The sequence below is a fragment of the Tamandua tetradactyla genome, chromosome 5 (assembly GCF_023851605.1).
Source record: "Tamandua tetradactyla isolate mTamTet1 chromosome 5, mTamTet1.pri, whole genome shotgun sequence".
NCBI lineage: Eukaryota > Metazoa > Chordata > Mammalia > Pilosa > Myrmecophagidae > Tamandua > Tamandua tetradactyla.
Genome location: NC_135331.1, coordinates 89,371,435 through 89,377,627, shown reverse-complemented (window position 1 = coordinate 89,377,627; position 6,193 = coordinate 89,371,435).

Sequence of the window (6,193 nt, the reverse complement as noted above, 5' to 3'; positions counted from 1 at the left end):
CGGAGCCTGTACCAGAACGTGAGAGAGGCTAGGTCTGCGCACTTCCCGGTCACTCTGACATTAATCCCCACATTTAGGAACCCTGGGTACGACGTGGCACTTCATGGAAGCCCAGTCAGTGGTGAGGATGAGAGGCAAAGGCTCGCGGAGAATGATTTTTCTCTGCAGTGCCCCTCCTGATCCACCTGGTGCTGGGAAACTAGCTTAAGGCCGAAGTAGCCTGACCTAGGGAAGGTTCACTTCGCCCATTCCTGGAGTATTTTTATGTTTTGCAGACTGTCTACACGTGCATTACCTCGTTTAAGAGGCGCTAAAATTTACTGAGCTTGTACTGGGTGCCAAGTGCTAGCACTTAACTGTATGATGGATGAAGAAGAAAAGGTTTGGAAATGTTATGTGACACGAAGTGCTAGGACACACTGCTGGTTGGGTCTAGATTCCATTAGCGTGGAAATCCAAGCTATTTCTCTTATCCTACGCTTCCTCTAACAATCTTGGTAGCAAAAACAACCTCTTGTGAATAATGTGGTCCTTTGCAAAGTGATCTTTATTCTCCTGGGCTTCCAACCATCCTGGGGGTAAGCAGGACACGGGTTCTACTTTTGAGACTTATAGGCAGGAGAACTGAGGGATCTGGTCAGGATCTTAGTGCAGTTGGAGACTGACAGAATTAAAACCCAAGCCTTCAACCTAGTGTTTTAACTGCGTTCAAACGTGCTTGTGGAGGGAAAGCAGACTATATGGGAAGACAGTTATCCTGTCTGAAAACCCTATTGTCATCTCCCAAACTATGATATCCTACATTTCCCTACAAAAACCAGGATCCTTGGTCAGATTGCCACTGACTTTTTTCTTTCCCTAAAGCTTCTCTTTCTCCGTCTTTTCGGTGCTTCCTAATTCAAGCAGCTTGGCTTTAGAAAAAGTAGAGGACCTATGACGCCATTAACGTGCCATGTGACTTTATGCAAGTCTTTCAACTCACTGAGCCATAGTTTGTCTATCTGTGAAATGAGCGTAACAGAAATACGTAATCCTACCTACCTCACAGGGCTGTTGTGAGGATCAAATGAAGTAATGTATGAGATAATGCAGTATAAAAAACAAACAAACAAAAAAAAACAACAGGATCCTGAAGATAGGGGAGTGAGATGAAGAGTCAAGGAGGAAACTGGAGACTGACACCTGATGGATGGGTAAAAGAGGGAAAGCTGAGAAGGGAAACCTAGCAAAAGACATCACTATCAAAGTTAAAAAGCAAATGTCATACTAGGAGAAGTATGGACCCACTGCAGATTATGGGGGAAAAATTATTTGTCTCAACTGATGCAGAGAAAACATTCAAAATATTTTAAGATCCATTGGTATTGAGAAAAAAACACTCATAACCCGATAAAGGACATCTACAAAAATCCTGCAGCAAACATCACAATAATAGTGAAATGTTAAAAGCATTCCTCTTAAGATGAGAAACTAGGCAAAGATGCCTTCTCACAACTATCTTAGTCAATACAATAATGGAAGTCTTAGCCAGTCCAATAAACAACCAATATGTAAGTATTGGAAAGAAACAAGAATGTCAATATTTGCAGATGAAATTGTTGCATGTGTAGCAATTCCAAGAGGAAATGCAGATAGAATTAACAAGTGAGTTTAGTAAAGTTATTAGGTAAAAAAAAATCAATGTGGAAAACAAAATGTGGTATACAAAATCAATTGTATTTCTATCATTAGCAACCAGCAGTTTAGAAAATGTAACTGAGAAATATGCCATCTGGTTTCATGGGTGTATATGTACGTAAAGATTAATCAGACTGTACATTTGATTTGTGCACGTTAGACTCCAATAAAATTTTTAGTAAAAAATACCATTTGTAATAGCAACAATAATAAAAGTATGTAGGAATAAATTTTAAAAAAAGATGTGCAGGCCTTTTGTGGAAAGAAATGATGATGCTTTATTGGAAGACATTAAGGAAGCTCTAAATAAGTGGAAAAATCTTCCATGTACTTAGAGAGGAGGCTTGATATTGTGAAAATGTCAATTCTAACCAAGATCTTGGCCTTTGCCCATGGGAGAGTGAGTGCTGGTTTGAATCTGTTGTGTAACCCAGAAAAGCCATGCTTTTAATCCTCATTCAATATTAGTGGGTGGAATCTTTTAAATTGTTTCCATGGAGATATGATGCACCCAGTTATGGGTGGTAACTTTTGATTAGATGGTTTTCATGGAGATGCATCTCCACCCATGCAAGTGGGGTTGCTTACTGGAGCCCTTTAAGAGCCCTTACTGGAACCATTTTGGAAAAAGCTTGAGAGCAACCAGAACCAGTAGAGTTCACATAGCCCCTTTGAAGATGAAGAAGGAAAATGCCCCTGGGGGAGCTTCATGAAACAAGAAAAGCCTGGAAAGAAAGCTAGCATGCATCATCAATATGAGTCCTCCCATCAGAGAAAGAAATGCGAACTTCATCAGCTTCTCTTTCTTTTTTTTTAAATTTATTTTAACATTTGTTCCCCCTATTATTTATTTTTATTCCATATGTTCTACTCGTCTGTTGACATGGTAGATAAAAGGAGCATCAGACACAAGTTTTTCACAATCACACGGTCACATTGTGGAAGCTATATCATTATTCAATTATCATCAAGAAACATGGCTACTGGAACACAGCTCTACATTTTCAGGCAGTTCCCTCCAGCCTCTCCGCTACATCTTGAATATCAAGGTGATATCCACCTAATGCATAAAAATAACCTCCAGGATAACCTCTCAACTCTGTTTGGAATCTCTCAGCCATTGACACTTTGTCTCATTTCACTCTTCCCCCTTTTGGTCGAGGTTTTCTCAATCCCTTGATGCTGAGTCTCAGCTCATTCTCGGGTTTTTCTCAATTCCTTGATGCTGAGTCTCAGCTCATTCCAGGATTTCTATCCCACATTTCCAGGAAGGTCCACGCCCCCTGGGAGTCATGTCCCATGCAGGCAGGGGGAGGGTGATAAGTTTGCTTGTTGTATTGGCTGGAGAGAGAAGCCACATCTGAGCAACAAAAGAGGCTCTCTTGGGGGTGACTCTTAGGCCTAAATTTTAAGTAGACTTGACCTATCCTTTGTGGGGTTAAGTTTCATATGAACGAACCCCAAGATTGGGGGCTCAGCCTATAGCCTTGGTTGTCCACACTGCTTTTGAGAATATCAAGAATTCAACTTGGGGAAGTTGAATTTCTCCCCATTCTCAATCTTTATCATCTATCTTTCTTCCTCATCAGCTTTTCTTGAGTGAAGGTAACCTCTTGTTGGTGCCTTAATTTGGGCACTTTCACGGCCTTAGAACTGTAAACTTGCAATTTATTAAATTCCCCCCTTTTAAAAAAATTGTTATTAATAAAACCAGTCACATACAATATGAACACTTTTTTATCACATAGTTGTATATTCATCATCATGATCATTTCTTAGAACATTTACATCAATTCAGAAGAAGAAATAAAAAGAAAACAGAAAAGAATTCATACATACCATACCCCTACCCCTCCCTTTCATTGATCACTAGCATTTCAATCTATTAAATTTATTTTAACATTTGTTCCCTCTATTATTTATTTATTTTTAATCCATATGTTTTACTCATCTGTCCATAAGGTAGATAAAAGAAGCATCAGACACAAAGTTTTCACAACCACAGAGTTACATTGCAAAAGCTATATCATTATACAATCATCTTCAAGAAATATGGCTACTGGAACATGGCTCTACTTTTCAGGCAGTTCCCTCCAGCCTCTCTGATATGCCTTAACTAAAAAGGTGGTATCTATTTAATGCATAAGAAAAACCTCTAGGATAAAGCTCTTCCAGTTCTGGTATATTGCGTTCCGGCTACTTACAGACTAAAACAGGGATAGTCAAAATCTCTGAAGCCTGGTACTGTGAGAGTATTTACCCATCCCAGGAGTTGGCTTAGTGGGACAGCCCTTGATGTGTCTCTTTCCCCCTCCCTGATGATACCTACTTTGCAAACTGGGGAGGATTTCTCACATTGGGAATCATATTCCTGGATCCTGGGTCCCCTTTCCCCCTGCTTCTCTTCCTAGCATTTCTGGCATATTCCTTTTCCTGTGCCCAACCCTCTGCAGGCCTCTCCACAGATGGCAGGGATTCAGGGAGCGCCCAGGGTGCCCATGGTCCACCATGAAAATTCCCTTGATTGGGTCTGAAAGACATCAATCCACCACCCTCCCTTCTACCCCCGGCATGCCTTGTGCCTGCTCTCCCACGTGTGTCCTTTACACCCCAAATCTTGCAGATACTTTTCTGCTCTGCTCGGTCCTCCCAGAATATGGAGCATCACTGCCTTGACCACCAGGCCTCCTGGTCTTCAGAGTAGGAAAACCCTACCGGCTTGGCTCTCCTCTCCCCAGCTTGGGACACAGGACTTGCAAGGGCTTGCCCCTTGCTGTTCCAGCTTGGCTTTCCTTGAGGAGCCACAGCACCCTCTTCCTGAGCCCCACCCGTGGCCTCACTCTGAAATTCACAAAACAAATATTTGCACATTTAAACTATTCTTAGCTTGTAGGACTTTTTTTTAAAAAAATGTGTTTTGGGCAAATCCCAGAGATCATGTAATTTCCCTGGAAAATACTTAAATAGATATGTTTATGTATTTACATATGTATGTATATGATATTTTTCTATCCAGAAAAATGAACAATAATTCCTCAATGTCACTTAATGACCAACACCGATTGTGTTCCTGGCAATTGGTTTTACAATCTGGATATGAACAAAATCCACAGATTACATTTGGTGGTTTGTCTTTTCATTTCTGTATGTCAGCCCCACTCGCCGCCACACGCAGTCTTTAGAAAAACCTTTATTTGCTGAATAAATAATACAATTTTCTATTTCACATTCTGGATTGGTTTTATTGTAACTTTGTGCTGTGTCACTTAATATATTCCCTTTTCTCCCAGCATTCCAATAGCATCTCCTCAGGAATTCATATCTGGTTATCCCACACTTGTTGGGTTTTTAAAATAGCATTCATCATATTTTTCCTCTCTTTCTAAAGTAGAACTTTTTCACTATAGAAAATAGAGGGAAAAACTCATCATTCTGTTAGTCACAGAAAACCATTGTTAATATTCTGGATTTTGGTGTATTGCCTTCCAGGCTTTTTTCCATGCATATGTTGTGTAGCTGAAATTCTTAATACAAAAATAAAGCAAAAGAGAAATTATGTACACACACGGAGAGAGATACATGAAAAACACCTTAGGCAGACAAATTGCATATATTTAAACAAACAATGGAATATCATTCAGGAATAAATGGGAATGAAGTTCTCGTATATGTTCCAATGTTGATGAACCATGGGAAAACATTATGCTAAATGAAATAAGCCAGACACAAAAGGTCACATATTGTGTGACTCTATTTATATGAAATATTTAGAAGGAACAAATCCATAAAAACAGAAAGGAGAGTAGGTTGCCAAGGAGTAGGGAAAGAGGGCAATGAGGAATACCTGTGTACTGGTTTGAAAGGATATATGTTCCCTAGAAAAGCCATGTTTTAATCAAAATCCTATTTCATAAAGGCAGAATAATCCCTATTCGATACTGTATGTTTGAAACTGTAATCAGATCAACTCCCTGGAGATGTGATTTAATCAAGAGTGGTTGTTAAACTGGATTAGGTGATGACATGACTCCACCCATTTGGGTGGGTCTTGATTGGTTTAATGGAGTCCTATAAAAGAAGAAACATTTTGGAGAATGGGAGATTCAGAGAGAGCAGAGAATGCTGCAGCATCACGAAGCAGAGAGTCCACGAGCCAGCGACCTTTGGAAATGAAGAAGGAAAATGCCTCCCGGGGAGCTTCATGAAACCGGAAGCCAGGAGAGAAAGCTAGCAGATAACGCCGTGCTTGCCATGCGCCCTTCCAGCTGAGAGAGAAGCCCTGGCTGTGTTCGCCATGTGCCTTCTCACTTGAAAGAGAGACCCTGAACTTCATAGGCCTTCTTGAAAAAAACCAAGGTATCTTTTGATACCTTGAACTCTCTCAGCCACTGATACCTTATTTGTTATACTTCTTTTCATCCTGACTTTTGGTCAGGATGGCATTGTTGATCCCATGGTGTCAGGGCCAGGCTCATCCCTGGGAGTCATCCCCCATGCCGCCAGGGAAACTTTCATC